The sequence below is a fragment of the Lipophrys pholis genome (assembly GCF_963383615.2).
Source record: "Lipophrys pholis genome assembly, chromosome: 10".
In the NCBI taxonomy this organism is placed as follows: Eukaryota; Metazoa; Chordata; class Actinopteri; order Blenniiformes; family Blenniidae; genus Lipophrys; species Lipophrys pholis.
In genome coordinates, this window is record NC_137640.1 from 10,101,525 (window position 1) to 10,119,143 (window position 17,619).

General features: G+C 40.4%; 1 protein-coding gene across 1 annotated transcript in view; it reads right to left on the minus strand.

The window, feature by feature from the left end:
- Positions 1-17,619, minus strand: part of ncanb (neurocan b) — a gene marked incomplete at its 3' end in the record, with an annotated part of 162,894 nt that overhangs the window by 43,247 nt on the left and 102,028 nt on the right. The gene's annotated exons all lie outside the window — the stretch shown is intronic.

Consider the following 17,619-nt stretch of genomic DNA (forward strand, 5'->3'; position numbering starts at 1 on the left):
ATGCAACAGACCCATTTTTTGAGGGCTTTTGGGGGGGGGGGGGTAGTTTAATATCTAACTGTTCTCATAAAACAATGTAATTACCACTCTACACCATATGGCCATGAAAAAACATTATTCTTCAAACGCGTCTGCCTCTGTCTCCTCGAACAGCGTGATGAGGACCAGAGTGCAGCAGGCCCGTCCACTCAAAGAACACTCTGCCCAGCTGATTTAATGAGAGGACCATCCAACTGAAACAGGTGGCAGTGTGCATGTGTGTGAGGCATAGAATTTGAGCATTTGTATGTGCGTCTATACCCTCGCTGGCTCACTCCCCAGTAAAACCAAATCAGGCCTGGGCTCTGGTCCTGTGTCTGGAGAGTTGATGGGAGCGGTGCTCGACTTATCTGCAGGCAGAGGAATGGAAGGAGGGATAAACAGGTGCCAGCCGCGGTGGTAAGTTCTGGGTGCAGCTAATATGCTAGCAACCCTACCAGCTTTTCTTCGAGACGACCTGATGAATGGAGGGAAGCAGTAAAAGGTGTATGTGGTACTATGGCGGTTGTTATAGAAGGTTTATATACATAGTTTAGCATCTGTACCAGAGGAGAGCAGGGGAATGGATGAAAAGTGAGGAATATGGGGGAGGAAGGTGAGGGAGCAGTCACGAGTCACTGGCAGAACCCAAACGCAGACACTAACATGAAGAGTAAAGGTCAAAAAGTTTTTTGGGAAAATGAACATTTTTCTTATACTCAGTGAAGGTGTCCAGAAGGGGTAATCCAAAGGCAAGTTCAAAAAGGGAAGCAAAAGTCCCAAACTCTTGAAAACGCAAAGATATCATGAGGAGAATTGTGGAATGTCTTGACACAGATGAACAAAGTCAATCTGGAAACAGACACATGAAGGAAGATGTTTTATATCCACTAGGGTGGGGCACATTAGGGAAAATCATACACACAGGGGGAAAACAGACAGGAAAAACAAGCGTGCAGCGATGGAGACAAGACAGGTGAGTATCAAAATAAAACAGGAAGAGACAAAGCAGATAAGACGCAGACTTTACACAGACACAGAAGAGGACCTGACAATATCTGGAGGCTTACTGCAGGCAAGTGTCGAAACTACAGTATGAATAATTGAAAAGGGACAGATAAATAGACACGGAGACGGCAACAGACAGGGAGTTAACAGGAATCAGGTGGGAGACGGCCTTGGGGCAGCCTTTCCCATTTTCCTTTTGGGATTATTTGTCAGTTCACTAGATTAGATTAAATTCCTATTACCTGTTTACTTGACCAGAGCTCCATCCAGCTCAAGACCAACTCAGTCACCCGCCCATCCTCCCTGACATGCTCATCCGTCTGTTTTTTGGGGGGGTATTTTTTGCCACCTCTGGAGGCTCTTTTTCTACTTTCCAACAGTGAGATTTATGCTTTCAATTCTTGCCCCGGCTGCTGGGTTTGTGAATGCTGAGGCCAAATAAAAAGTAAATGGCTCTTTCTCCACTGTATAAATGAGACTTCAGCCGCAATCAGCAGTTTCATGGCTATGAATCGTTGTGGGTTTAACCAGGAAACGTCCAGCAGAGAGTGAGTCTACTCTGTGGGTAATAAAAGCTTGGAGAGAGAAATCTATATTTCAGCCACGGACTGGCTAGCATTAAAACATGGCATATTATTTTTTGGGTCTAGTAACTATGCCATAAAACATAGCCCACTGTTATAGAATAGGGAGTGTCCTATCAATTGTTTTACAATAAATCATTTTTTAAACAGGCAAACTCTTAAAACTCTAAGAAAGTACTATCGTTATAACTACACATTATACAATCTTTCTTAAATTCCACTTTTAATGAGGCGGCAGCGAACATGTTGTGGGTTCACAATGAGCAAAATCTACACTACGATTGGCTGATTTTTCAGAAGATTTCGTAGGTTTAATATCTATCTATCTATCTATCTATCTATCTATCTATCTATCTATCTATCTATCTATCTATCTATCTATCTATCTATCTATCTATCTATCTATCTATCTATCTATCTATCTATCTATCTATATTCGTCTTGAGTCGTAAATCAGGACTTTGAGTAAAAGTGAGTTGTCAGAGCTCTGTAGATTTACTAAACGCTCAAAATAGTCACAATTGACAAAATGCAAGCATGGTTCATTAGATTTCAAGCTTCTGCTTCTGTGCAAATTCTTATGGGTAAAAGTAAGAAGTGTGACCATGGCAATTTGACTTTAATTACATTAAGTCTGAAAGTAGCAACTTGAACATTTCTTATAAGTTATATTTGCATTAATTAATTCTATATATTTGTTGAAGAGGCTTACAGAAATAATACAGAAAACATAAATTCCTTCATTTGCCACATGTACACACAGTAGCATAAAGAGATTTTCCTTCAGCATTTAAACCATTCGTTCAGGACAGGTGGATACCAGTCAAAGTTTTATGATTTTATTTGAGGGTCCCTAATATTTCTCTTAGAGTGGGAACACAGCCAGACACACCAGTGATGTTCTGCTGAAATCTGCTGAGGATTCCTCAGAGCAAGTCTTAGGATTTTCACTGGAAAATGGCCACTGCTCTTCTGTATAGGCGTTGTCTGTGTAGCATGGGAGCTGTTGGGGGGGAGTAAAGGGGCTCTCAATGTCTAAATCTACAACAAACCTCCATCGAGAGGGTCAAGATTTCCTTGTCTACATGATGGCTGATTGAGAGTGTTGTAAGATGTGGATTTATTTTCTTTAGAGCTGTTTACCATTTGCAATACTGATGGAGTGACAACCCTCTTCCTGCAAAGTGTCACAGGCAGACGTGATCAACCATGAAAAGGATGTTCCATTAAAATAAGAGAGAGGAAGGCATTAATGAGGAATGAAAATCAAAGATTGAGTGAATCTAGGATAAGAATAAAACACAATATTGTGCGCAACTTTACATTTACCAGTGTGGTGTGTTAATATGCGTCATATCTGTGTCTGTTCATTAAGATAGTGTATGTAGCCAGGGGTCGAAGGTGAATGAAAGAAGTCTCATTATGTGCTATATAAATTGATCTACAACAAACTCCTGGCAGTGGCAGGTATGAACATCAGAAAGCCTGCTTGTCCTACCGGAGCTGGGGGAAGCACATTTTTCTGTGTGGAGTAAATGCCAGCCGCACAGATCAAACAGCGGTCTGATCAATTACACAGAAAACCTTTGAACCAGTAAATGCCACCTTAAGACTTCACAGCTGACAGGGAGGTAAGAGAGCCAAGAAGGGCTAATATTAAAACCACAGAGGAGGAGCTACATCCTGGCAACTGCACACGGATACTCAACAAATCCCACCATCTCAAAACCACACACATTGTAAATATATATCGGTTGTCAGTGCGCGTCGTTATCAATCAATACCAGTGACAGATCAAGTCGCTATATTTACATCCATCTAATTGCCTCCCAGTCACAGATGACAGTATGTAAAAATAAACTGACCTGACATCTGTGAGCTTTGAAATGGAAATGTTTGCCACACAAAGGATTTTTTTTTTTTTTCTTGCTGAAAGGCTCCTTGCGTTTGTCATCTTTCATAGTGCAAGACCCAAGCTGATTGACTTCCTTTAGCTTGCTGAGGGGCATTGACATTTCCATGCCCTTCTACAAAGATGGATACCTTTCTATTGAACTGCTGCTCGTCCAAACAGCATGCCCACTCAATGGACCATGTTGTGTTGTGTCAATAGCCATAAGGCTGCCGAGCGCAGCGTGAGCGCGGCGGCATTACAGCCCATTACTACGGCATGAACAACACTTTTGTATGTTTTTCTAAATGTACACAGGTTACAATGTGTGAAGATTGTTCATGCTTCTCTGTGTGTGTGAAGCATAAAAAAAAAAGATGGTATAATGGTGTGTGTCACAGATATTTGTATGTTTTCACAGGCTGCATATCCCCAGCTGCAATCCTAATGCCGATGTACAGTATGTGTGTCGGTGTAGGTTTGAGAGCCAAACTGCAGCTCTGGAGAGCAATTTGTTCTCTTGCCTCCCACTTCGAACTCTTTCAAGTAAGACTGCTTTTCTCTTTCTTGTAAGTCACTTTGTTAGAGGGGAACCAGCTCCTACTTTCCGTTCCGAAGGCAAACATCTTAAAACGGGCACTTTGATAAGGCTCAATCTGATCATCCTCAACCACTTTCTTAGCTATAAATTTACGGTAGCCTGGTGGGATAACCCTCATTAAATGCACCAGGCATCTCTCCTCTCTTCATTCAGCATATACTGTATTCATAGGTTATTACCAGGTTATTAACTTTGCGTGTATTTCTTCTCACTCTGTTCTGTTTTTTTCTACCTTTCTGTTCAACTTTGTCATGTTTGGAGCGATTTCAGCCAAACCATCATACCCAGTGATGCTGTTCCCTCATGTGAAGGTGAAGAAGTGACTAAAATGTGATACTGTGACTGTGGCGGGGAGCCATAACATCAAGAAATGTTATAGTTATCTCCAGAATTACTTATGGGTTAATCATCTTGAGATTAACAAACCAACTATTCAAATCTGTCACTGAAGTAACCTGTGTTGCAGCCCCTCTATGTGAATATAGACTGAAATCATGACCTGGGTGGTCTGGATCCTCCTTTGAAATGAATAAAAAACCAACAGACAAAAAGATAATAGACTCACCCTTGTAATGCTGACAAAATGTTCTTTTGCCTGTTTGACTGAATAATTACCCCAAATGTTTGAGAAGTTTGGATCTGATTAGGTCAGATGTTTGTTTGTTTTTTTCTGTTTAAAGTGGGTTTTTAAAAAAAACCAAATTATGTCATAGATTTTATGTGAATACTTTGTAAGAAGCTTTTAAAAACTGAAAGTCATTGGGATTTTTTTTTTTTTATCCTTTTTCTTTTTATAACTGCTGCTTCCCACAACTGACACCCAAACATTTAAATTGTGAATTGTTTAAGTTTCAAGTTTTGTGTTTGCCAAACTAATACATATGATACGATTGAAAGACATTGCATGTGATCATGTATAAAAAAAAACTCAGGTTGCATGTGTTTTTGCATGTAAATCGAGGTTTGTGGGGGTAGGCAAAACTTGTGCTAATCATTGTAATATTCAGATCACATTTTTTGGGGAGTAGCTGATAGATTGTACATACATAGATTTATGTTGAATTGTAATGACATCTATGTGTACACACACACAAACACACACACGTCTGTGAATCAGCGAATTGTGTGCTCGCACTCATCTGTGTGTTGGAGTGAGGGGCACGCTGAATCCTGACCCTTCAGCTGTGTTTGGGTGCAGGCGGATTACAGATTGATCGGGATCGGCAGAGAGAAGAGGAAACAGACACAACACAGCATTTCTACTGCAGCCCAAGGCCCCGCGCTGCACTCAGTGCTCAGAGCAACACCAAGCAACCTATCAGAGGACCATCAGTTAGGAGAACATCACTTTATCCCAGCATATCTGGTAAAAATTTTGAAAATGTTTCATCCCCAAGATGTTAGGCTGAACAAGGTTATGTTACGCAGCACTACCCCAGACGCAATTACCTCTCACAGCCGCAGAGAGGTACTGGGAGCTGCGTGGAGGCAACAACCCAAATCGTCAGCATTTACAAGATCTTCTTGTGCGTCAAGAGGAAGCGAACAAAGTGAGTATAAAGCCTGCTTTGTAGACCCCCCCCCCCCAAAAAAAAAGTCATACTGCAACATGGAATACAAAAACAGCAGAAGATTCATCCTAATTCTCAGATTCCACTGTAGATGTGGGATCGTGGATGTGTCAGTGGCTTGTGTGTGTGCGGATGCATGTGCCCACAGTGAGCTTCAGACAGGTCTTTGCTTTGGTTGACAGCACCGTTGCAACATCCATAACAGCCTGGGAAAAAAGTAATGAGGAAAAGTGTCACAACATCTCACATCGCTCTGCGAGCCTTCTCTTCTGACAGCTTGACTATGCACGCCGATGCCATTTTATGTGTGTGTGTGTGTGTGTGTGTGTGCGTGCACATCCACTGGCTCCCTCGTCTGTTTATATTTTGTGAGGACGATGGGGGTGTTTCCAGGAAAAAGAAGCCTGGAAACAGGAGAAGCCAAGCAAGCTACCACAGTGCCACTAGTATCATACAGCCACACACTATTTCTGTTTCCCCACAGAGTGCAAACGGATGTGCAGGACTTTGAGTAAGACAGGAAATTCACAACAGACTCACAGACTCACAGACCAGTCTTCTTTTCATTTCTTTATTTTTTCGTTCTCTCTCTCTCTCTCTCTCTCTCTCTCTCTCTCTCTCTCTCTCTCTCTCTCTCTCTCTCTCTCTCTCTCTCTCTCTCTCTCTGCTTCCCTTTCGTCATTGCTATCCAGTGCCACACTTTTTCATTAGTCACTTCCGAGTCTCTTCACCTTCTATTTTCTCTCACTCCCTCTGGAGATCTCGAAATGGCAAGTTTATCCTCTTTCACCCCGTGGGTCTTTACCGGGCTAATTTCCTTTGAGTTAGAAGGGTTTACAGGTGTCCCTTTAGGGCCCCTGGTGTTAGCTGTGACAGGGTCCCTCTGGGCCGGGTGGTGTTAAGTCTGTTCTCTGACAACTTTATCTCTCTGTGACACCCATGGTGTGATCATTAACACACCTCACCTCAGCTTAAAAGGAGCTGTGCGTCTCCACCTTAAAACGGACAGCTTATGTGAACACTTTTCTCCTTCTCCTCACTTCTTCAGTTTTTTTATCCCCTCTATCTGCCTCCCTCCTTTTCCTTTTCTGTTTTCTTCATGTTTTTCTTGGCTGAAGAAAAAGAAGGATCCTTGCATTTATCCGGTTTAGTTTTTTTTTCCAGCCGTCCTGTGCTTCCTTCTGTCTTAGTCCTTGTGTGGGCTTGCACACTTAAAAAATACAATAACTTAAAGTAGAGCAGTTCCCCAGAGGGATGAATGACAGGCTATTCTCTGCCTCCTGTCGTTATTTCTGACATACTTAAAGTGGAAATAGTAGAGTGAAATTATCTTATTTTTTCCTTGGTCCTTGTCTGAATCAATTAATCGCTGACAGTGAAATTATATAAGGATATGTTTCTGAGTGGATCGAGCTCTGATGTTCAGTCCTTGAATCTATTTCGGTAAAGAAATGACTTGTGAATCAAGTAAGCGCCCACTGGCAAACCTTAAGGAAGAATCTTTTACTATTTTGCAGCGAGTTTAGATCTGACAGTCAATCACACACAGACCTAGACAAAGATTTTATCCTTTCAATCATCTCTGTTCTGTCTTTTTCTCTTCCATGCCTCCCTGGTCCATCTGCCTCCGCCTTATTTTTGTCTTTGGATATTTTCTTCCGCATCTCTGGGCAGCTGCCATGGAGATAAGGATTTAAAAAAATAAAAAAATAAAAAAATTATTTCCTCTGTCGAGTTAGGTCATCACAGTTTGTACAGTACGGCATGTCTTTGTATATTCATATGTCAACGGAGATCTCAGTCCTGAATTCAAAAAGATGAAATGAGGAGTTTACAGCAGCAGGAGCAGTTGGTTTCTAAGGTTTAGGTCATAGTTTACAGTCAGTTTGTCAGCCACTTTAAATATATCGTCATGACTTTTTTTGAAGAGTTTGGTAAGCTGGACTTAAGCTGTGTTTATTTCAAAAAATAGTAGTGGAACAGTATACTCACTAGCATCACTATTCTTTACAGGCTGCTGGCAGAGCTTGAGATTCATAATATTGGATGAACTAAATACAACATTACTTTCAGTGTTACAGTACAAGTGTGATGAGGTGAGGAATTGTGTTGCATGCATACAATCAATTTGCTGCTAAATTAATTTTTATTTAGTTTAATTTGTTGAAAATCTTATTTGAATGTTTAATACGAAATGGTTTTCTCTTTCTTTTTCTTTGTTGCAACCATTTGAGCCAGGTTGTGACCTGTTTAAAAATCAAACGCTGGTTTTCATGGAAAATCAATTTGTCCCATTCTGTATGTGACCAGCTTTTACATGATATTCACTTCCTCTTACAGCTGTCACTGAGTGTATACAGCCATTGCCCTCATCCATTCAGCACAACAGACACACATAAACAGAAACGTAAGCACTTACGCACTGAGTTAATCAACCCTGTGCATGCATGCGTATTCACTGCTATCGACACACCAGTTGGTGATTAAATTACAAAAAGAGAACAGCAAAGACAAGACAACCCAATATGTGTTAGATCTGTGTGTATATCTGAGCAGGAGAGAGTATGAAGATTTAATAAAAATTGAGAGCTGAATTCTGCCAGTCAGTTTGGAGCTTATTAATCGGCAGGTGTGTTTATATCAATGAGACGCATGTGCAAACAACACCATGAGTCCTGGAGCTGTTTTTCACGCAACTCCGCAGCCACAACATCCTTTGTTCCTCGTTGTCCTGAGGGGATTGAAGAGGATTGAGTGTGAAATGATGCAATCTACTCATCTCTTAGCTTGTGTGAAAAAAAGGTAAATTACATAGGTATACAACTACACCAGTGACTTTCTATGTCCATGTATTTGATGCTATTATTTCCTTTCTGAGTCAGCTTGCAGCCTCTGCAGCCCCAATCAGCACTAGAGGGTTTTTTTTTTTGGCACTCTTGGTGGTGTCAGGGTACAAGTATTCACAGTGGTAGGGGTGGGGGTGCAGCCAATCATAATGCTGATTGAGGAATCCAGTGGTGTGGAGGAATTAATGAGGCATGGGGGTACAGCCGGAGCCAGCCAATCATAACCCTCTAAGAGCTGCTCAGCTGCCGACAAACTGAGACAAAGTGCTGGCCATCAATCACACAGAGGACACGTGCTCTGCCATTTGCACCCTCACTGTCATATTCAGCCATGTGCAGCGCTCATCCGAGTCATTGTGCTGAGTCATTTGTTGTTATACCATTGTCACTTTGCTAAAGCTACTCTGAATAAACCTAATTCACCATAAAACTGCTTTAGTGTAGAACCACAGAAGGTCTTCAATGATCTGCGATGGTAATTTCATTTTTTTGGTGTGCAATTTGTATAAAATCACAATGAGATCACTCATTTTGTGAAATATGTTTGTTTTCTGAATTGCTCTCCAAATGCTTATCTTCAAATGCAGGAAAGTTGGATGTAACAGAATGGAAAAGTTAGACGACGAGATGCCAAGAAATAGCGGTGAAAACACATAGACCTAACCTCTAAAAGTTGGAAGATTTTGAGCCAAACACATAAATCCATCTCATCATTAATGAAGGAATGAATGGGACGTCCTGAGGGGAGCAGCATGGCAGCACCGGCTCGTTTCCATCTGTCTTACTCTAGGTACCCTCGCAACTTCTGCAAATCTATCGATCTGCACTTTTATGTTTCTTTCTCAATTTGATACTTTTCTTACATTCCCAGTTATTATTATTATTCCTCTTTGCTCTGTTGTATTCCATATCTTGCAATTTCATCCTGAGTTTATGCAATATCATGGGCTTTGTGAGGATCAGCTGAGAAACATGTCAACATCCTGTTAAAAAGCAGCCACAACCAGGTTTACTTTCTCTTCTCTTCTCTCCCCCCCATTTCTTAGATCTGTGGGCACTCAGGTGTGGTGTGCATGGACCACTGATAATAATAACCCAACCTCATGAATCTTTCAGCTTCAATCACATGAGCCGATTTGATGGAGTTGGTCCCAGAGGATGAATTAGTTAGCACAGACACCCAGCAGGGGCGATTTTCACGGCCTCTTCAAACATGAGAAATACGTCAGCAGTTCATCTAATCTTGGGAACATGTTGGTTTTATATAAGACAGGTTACAAACAGGTGTTTGAAAGAGGTCGGAGAGAGAGAGAGAGAGAGAGAGAGAGAGAGAGAGAGAGAGAGAGAGAGAGAGAGAGGGGGGGGGGGTGGTGGTGGTGAAAAAATGTTTTAAAAATCTCTATTTCACATACGGTTTTTGTGAGCATACTTGGCAATTCAAGTATGCAGGTGAGTGAGCGTGTGAGCTTGAATAAGTTTCATTTTATGCATGGGTACAGAGACATTTCTGTATGAATAATTGTATTGGCCTTTGACAGGAAAATACTGAGCAGGGAGAGAGAAAGAGACAGAAAGACAGGAGGTTAGGGGTTGTGGCAGAGTGAGAAAGTGCAGCAGGAAATTAAATTTGTTATTGGGGGGGGGGGGGGGGGGGGGGGGGTGTTCCTCAGGCCTGTTTGCGCCACAATCTCTGCATTGCAGAGCTATTTCAATACTACACTGTACTGCGGGTCTTGTCAGTGATCAATGTGCTCAGAGAGGTGACGTGAGAGAGGTCCAGAAACAATGAACTCAAAAGGAGGAGGAGAGAAAAAAATTATAAAGCGAGGACAAAGAAGACAGAGTAAATTATATAGAAAGGAGAAGGAGACGGAGAGGAGGTATTCAGGATAGAAAATGAGAGGACGGGTGATGAAAGAGGGCAATGGGGGTCTTCGATATGATGATGCGGTCAGAGAACTAAATGAAGGAAGAGAAAAAAATGACATTTCATAGAAAAGGTACAGAGTGATAAAGAGTGTGTGTGTGTGTGTGTGAGAGAGAGAGAGAGAGGGAGAGAGAGAGAGAGAGAGAGAGAGAGAGAGAGAGAGAGAGAGAGAGCGAGAGAGACTGGAAGTGGAAGAGATAACACAGATCCAATCACCATGATTGGAAGTGAGGCCAGTACATGAGGAGAAGGGCAAAAAAAGTATGCTGACTGTACAAAAAAAACCAACAAAAAAGAAAACTGGATGGCATGAAATGTTTCCAGATATAAAGCAGCATGCTGCTGATTTACTTTACTTTTATCAAATCAACCAACCACATGTGAATTTGACTCTACTTTACTACTACCCTACTATGTTTTTGGATGCGTTTATTTATTTATCTATTTATTGGTTTGTATGTATATATTTTACCAATGTTTCGCAAAAACAATTGACCCAAATTGCATGAAATTTTCAGGGAGGATTTCTCATCGTCCAAGGTCCAATTGAATAGATTTTCAAACAAAGCAGCTCCTGGAGAGGTAAGATATTTCCTCTGTTGTGAGCCATTAGCCGCCTGTTAGCACACCGCTAACTCCGCTCTGGAGCTCGCAGCTAATATCAAGGTTCGCCAAGTATCCAGAAATGATCCAGTATCCAGAGATGTTGCTAGCTGACAGGCTAGTTTGCATCGATATGAGCTCACGGCTAACATGCTAGCAATGCTAACTCGGTTCCGCAAAGAAATGTGGCGTTGGCGAAGGTATGCGCTCTACCGAGTGCCCGTTCTAGTTGGATAGTGTAAGTGTGTATACATGCTTCACACTTCAGTGTGGTTCTGATTTTCTTGAGCTGTTGCTGGAGAGGGAAATAAGAAATGAACGGGTCTGGTTGAACGTGTAGGAAATTAGGAGTGAAAACGTCAAATATGACTGTGGCACTTTGACCAGAACATTGAACTCTCTGAAGCAGCACAGGTGTTTTTATCTCATCTTATTCATCATGCAAATGACCGAGAAAATGGGGAGGGAGTCTGTAAAAGGCAATGAAAAAGATGGATATAGGGGAAGCCGAACAGGGGTCAAAAGACAGGAAGAGAGAATCGTGTGACCAGAGTAATTTCCTCCTTTCAACAGGATCATTTACAGTCTTGACCCCCACAGCATGTTTTGAGTTTAAAATAAAAAATACGACAGGTCATCTCCCAGCAATTAATTTGAATTCTGACTTCAGAGAAATATTCTCATTTGAATGAATTTAACAGTGTTGTTGTTGCTAATCTCCATGAATATAAATGAATCACAGCCTGAAATTATTTACCTGCCCACTCTCCATCTTTCTCCTGACAGACTACTTGATTGTCCGATTGAGGTCTTTCTAAAGAGCAAACAGCAGTCAGCCAGAAATAATTTCCCTAACTCCTGCTCCATTTAGACATGCTGTGATTTGTTGACCTCTGTTCACAGATAGACAGAGATAGGTTAATGCGTTTCCCCAACAACAAACCACATTTGAACTGAACAGAAATAGCTGCTGCAGACAAAAATGATTAAATTTCATTTTTAGAATACACAAAGGCATAGACTCAATTTAAATGGAAAAATAGAGACACTACTCTAATTGAACCCATCAGACCTTATCAATCTGCTGATGTCTTCAGTCTAAATAACTAAAAATGTTGTGTACTATCTTCAAAACTCTACAAGTCTGTCCCGGAGCTGTCTGAACTCAGTTGTATCTTCATCAGAAAATTGTTCTCTATTTTTCAGTGTCACTAAAAGAGACAAGGTTCAAATTTCCCTAGAGTTTGAGCCCCTCTGATGTCTCATCAGTGCTGACTCAATGTACTCAGGAGCGACTGAAGGAACTTAATCTGCTGATGAGGAATGTATGATACAACCTGAATGTGCAAAACAAACAATGCTGATTTGATATTGTTTTGTCAACCATGATTTTGGGGTCATGAATGAACTGTCAATCTCTGAGGTTATTTTGTTTGAAAGTCGAAGCTGGCACTGTTTTTCTTTTCTGTGATGAATGTCTGTATAATCTTTTTCCATTGTGGATATTTTGACTTGACATATCACACACAAATTCAAGAAAGATTGCACAGAACTACACGAATGTCAGTTCAGTAGGTCAAAAACCACCACCCAGGATGCAAATATGCACATGTAAGCATGTGTTAGATGAATCTACATTAGTGCCGTGATTCTGTTTCATTAATATTAATTATTGTGGAGCTGGTGCATGTGTACAGGCCTTATTTTCACACCTATAGTTAGTCAGTGATGAATATAAAGAGACTTATTTTAAACCTGATGATATGCTTATCACACCTTTCAATGACACAGGAAGAGAAGTATCGTATCACATGGAAAAAGCCCCACCAACAGCTCCAGAACAGCTGTCCCAGCCACTACATATGGCTGTGGCTTATTATAGGGACTGTGCTGTTAATTGAAAACATTTATAGCACTCACATCCACTTCATGGAGTTTGTGCCTTGCAGTTAATGATGAAGTGGGAAAAAAAAGAGATCATTAATACACCCAAACCATGTCTTAACTGACATTTCACAACTAGAAACATAATGAGGGATGCTGCCTGTTACACTTCTCTGCTTATGTTTAATTGTCAATTTATCACACCAGCTACAGAAAGCTAAACAGAACTGTGCTCATGCTTTTGTATATATTGAAGACATGTCACTGTTCACTTTCCTCTTAATATTACCAGGTGAACAATGTTTCTAATGAAGTTCATGCCTTTGATGGTATCCTCAAAATATTTACCCAGAGGTAAGTCAGCTTTAATGACATAAATGATGATGCGCTCTCTGTCAGCCATGACTTTGCAACAGTGAGCCAGTTTGTGTGCATTGCCAAGACCTTCAAACTGAAGCCTCCATCCATCTACTGTACCAACATTATCTCGACTGGAGTTATAGGGGCTGGAGCCGATTTCCAGGCAACCTGTCCACCCCTGACAGGTTGCCTCAACACGAAGAGAAACATTATCACTCGAGCACATCATTTAGAGTCACACATTTACCCAACAAGCATGTCCGAATCTGATAAAACTCATGCAAGCAGGTGGGGAAAAAGCCAATTTAATTCAAACAGGGGATTTTGTTGGCGTGAGCCAACAGTGCTAACCGCCGTCCTTTAGGTCAGTTAAGCTGCTTCAGTTTAACCTTTGTTATAGGCACCATTTTCATTTCTACTTGTGCATTTCCTATTGTGTCATGTTGAGAGTTCCCTGAAGATGCCTGTGTGTTAGATTGAAGTTCATGTTTCTTCAAGGGAACCTGGAGAAACATGTCAGTCGTTTCTGCTAAACATATTTAGCTTATTTCAATACCTTTTATGTTGCTGATTTGGCAGATATGTGGTATTCGTAAATATTGCATGCACTTTATATCTCCTGAGTTTAACTTTCAAGGTGCATCTCTATTCAAATTAGCAATTTTAGAGGGGTATTTTATAACTTTATAGGGAAACATTAGAAATAAAATGCTAAAAGCCTGTAAAAAAAAAATCTGGCGTGCGTTTTATGTTTTCTTTTGCTTTTTTGTTACAAGGTTGTGCAATAGAATAATGATAACATAACAGTTTCTCTGTGTGGGCTGGTACTAAGTCTATTTTCTTGCAGAACAGTGGCTGTTACAAGGCTGCAAATGTGATTTTACTTCATCAGCCAGTCGAAGTGAAGTTACCTGAAGCTGTGTTGTAAATTTAAGTGATATCTTAACATATATCTATGTACTAAATGCATGATTAAGTTTCAAATTGAGCCACATGCATCTGTGTAGGAGACAAATCACACAATCACACTATTATCTGTTAAATTTATGGATGTGCATGGTTGCTTTTATTTGTCCAGACTGCAAGATGGAATAGGACATTAAGAAAGGAATATTAGGCTTTTTTTTAATCTGGCCATAATCAGTAAAGTAAAAATCCCATGAGAATGATTCTTTTTCTTCTTTGTTTTGGGCTATACTTATTCCTCCATATCTAAAAACAAATGTTCAGTCCACGAACAGGGTAGGAGACTTATAATTCATTATTATATCTCAACACATGGCCGTCAAACTGACAGGCTGTGGAGTGCCTCATTAATCACTTCCTCCGCTGCAGGATCCAGAATTTACCCACCGGTCCCGATGATCAATGGGATACTACCGCCTATAGTTTAAAGTTTTAGTGTTAGTGCGGCACATTACTGCACAGGTGTCCTCACTGACAGCTGTGGATGCGTTTAGGTGGCTTGAGGAATGCAGATAAGGGGAGATAGTCTTTTTAAAGACTCAGTGAAATGAAAAATACCTTTCCTCAGTTTTTATTTTTCATCTTGTGTCAATGGGCTATGGGCTACTTCTTCATCTCTCGATCTGTGTCAAATAATTGTCAAATAATATGTTATTGGTGTGTTTTCAAACTTCCTCATACTTTCTTCCTTTGAAACAGTGCCAAATATTGGATGACACATCCAGCAAATATTCACTAATTCAGTTTCTATTCTAGTGGCTCGTCTACACCAACAGCAGCACCAGAGGCATTTTTCATCTGAAACCACTGGATTGCACAAGGCATACTCAAAGGATCTAAATAGTCAATCAAGTTTGGAATGTGTTTAGTTTCAAGTGTTTTTACTGGAAGTATGTAAATATATGAACATTAGATATCACTGTTCCATTGTTCACATGTTCTTTACAGTGGTTCTCAAACTTTTCATTGTGTACCACCTCAGAAAATATCAATCTCTCCACCATTATGTCTGACCTGAACATACAGTAGAGGAGGGTTACTCTATCAACTATGGACTTATATACTTATTTTAAAGGCACATTTCATATGTTTTATATTTTTTTAAGTTTTGTACTATTTGATCATTTTATATATTTTCAAATCAATTCTATTGAAAAAATGTATCTATGACTTGGCCCCACATACCACTGCAGTTTTCTCGTGTACGACTGGTGGTATATGTTTGGTACAGTGTGAGAATCACAGACTTAAGATTAAAAAAGAAGAAGAAAACTCAAACCGTCTTTAGTCATTAAGAAATACTCTAATTATTATTATTATTATTATTATTATTATTATTATTATTATTATTATTATTATTATTATTATTATTATTATTTTTATTATTATTATTATTATAGAAGTAATCTCAAAATCTTGTCTTTATCTGGAGCAATATCAAGATTAACAGGCCAGCATCCATTGAAGCCTCCTGGCCACCCCTCTTGCGGTAAAAATAATTAACCAGAAGGGGTTGTGTAAAGCCGAGGTGAGTCTATCCCCTCCGGTCAAATTGCTCCCTACCCATATCTCTCTGAGGCTTTAATAGGTCACGTAGCTGTTTCTGAAACAATTTTGAATGGGAAGAAAACAGAAAGTCTTTTATAAGCTGGCTATAAATGATGAAGAAAATACAAGCGACAGATGTGGAAGACGGTTAATGGTAGCAAAGTGCGATCCTGCTAAAATTGCGGTCAAGCATTTGTTGTTCCAAACAATTAACCTCTTCGCCTTTCGCTCTAATTAACACTAAAAACATCTGATATGCAGCTATTTAACATCTAATCAACATGACAGCACTTTAGTAACACTTAGGACGGCAATTAAACACTACTAAAGGACCGTTTACACAGCGACGATTTCAAATGAATATGCAAAACTTTCATTTAATGCGTTCAGGATGCCGTTTACACGACAACAATACTCGAAGCCACTGAAAACACAACTCCTTGAAAACGACTCCTAAGGTGGAACTTTTTGAACATGCCCTGACTCCGTCTCTGTGTAAACTGGGGAAAACAACATTTGGGACATTTGGGACATTTGGGACAGGCCCTTGTAGACAGCTGCTGCTGCTGGGCATCCGCACCATGACGGTGCTAAATAGCCTGCAAATGTGTGAGTAGATGGACAATCAACAAAAATGGCAGCCTCCAGAGTGGCATAACTCCCAGTCCTTATTCTTCTGGTAACTTGGTAGTTTTATAGTTGACGGTCACCATAATAACAGTCCAACTCCCTCATCTGCCCATCTCAATGTCCGTGTACTTGCATTGTTAGTGTTCATAGCATATTGTTCTCTGTGCATGGGTGGCTAACAGTGCAATGTAAGTAATACATGTAATTGATGTATTTGTCATAATCATTGATCCAACAGAAGATTGGTAATTGATCTCCATTTTAAGTAAGCCTAAATGCTGCATATCAGGACCGAGGACAATACGCCCACTTAGACCTTTGACACCTGATCTGTGACCCTTTTCCATTAATAATGACCTTTTAAGCCACAATTCAGTCCATTTGCATTTGTGAGCATGAAAAGAACACAAAGGTCAAGAAAAAACTAATACAGGTTGAGGGAAATGTACATTTAATGGTAGAATCCTGACTGACCACAGGTTGATTGGCTGTGTATAATAAACTTCAACAAATAAGGCTAAAAGAAGACTACATTTTTTTAAGTCAACATTGTAAGATGATGTTGACCAAAGGATTTAAATCAGACGTCTACATTCAACTGGTGCTGAGTAGAAGCAGTTTGATTAACAGTGAGTGGACAGCGTCCCTCAACTACATGTAGTTAGATTCTGAATAAATAAAAGGTGACCAGAGGATATTTACAGCTGAACTATTCCCTCATTTCAGTCATTGTCCGACATTGCAGCTCATGCGTAATCAAATATTTATTGTGATTCAGTCCAAAAGTATTTGTTCAATCATTTTCAGGTTCAGGCAGAACTTTCGTATCACTGTTATTGTATTCAAGCTCATTCCAACCTTTGTTGTTGAAATCCTTCACTCTTCTTTAACAGAAGTTACTTTTATTCCCACCAACATCTGCTTCTTCTTTCTTTTATTTTCCAGCATGCGCTTCTGCCGTTGCACTTTAATCAGCCACTCTACCCCTCACTGAGTTCCCGACTCCTCTGTGGCCCGTGTGTCCCTGTGTGTATCTGTCACACACACGTTGCCTCGTACACCTAAATCACTGTGCCGCCATTTTCTGACAACCACATTCTCCCATCACACAGCTGAGTTGAAAGGTGAGCCGCATGCTGCTCCCAGGGCAGAAGGGCGGACATACACACACACACATGCACA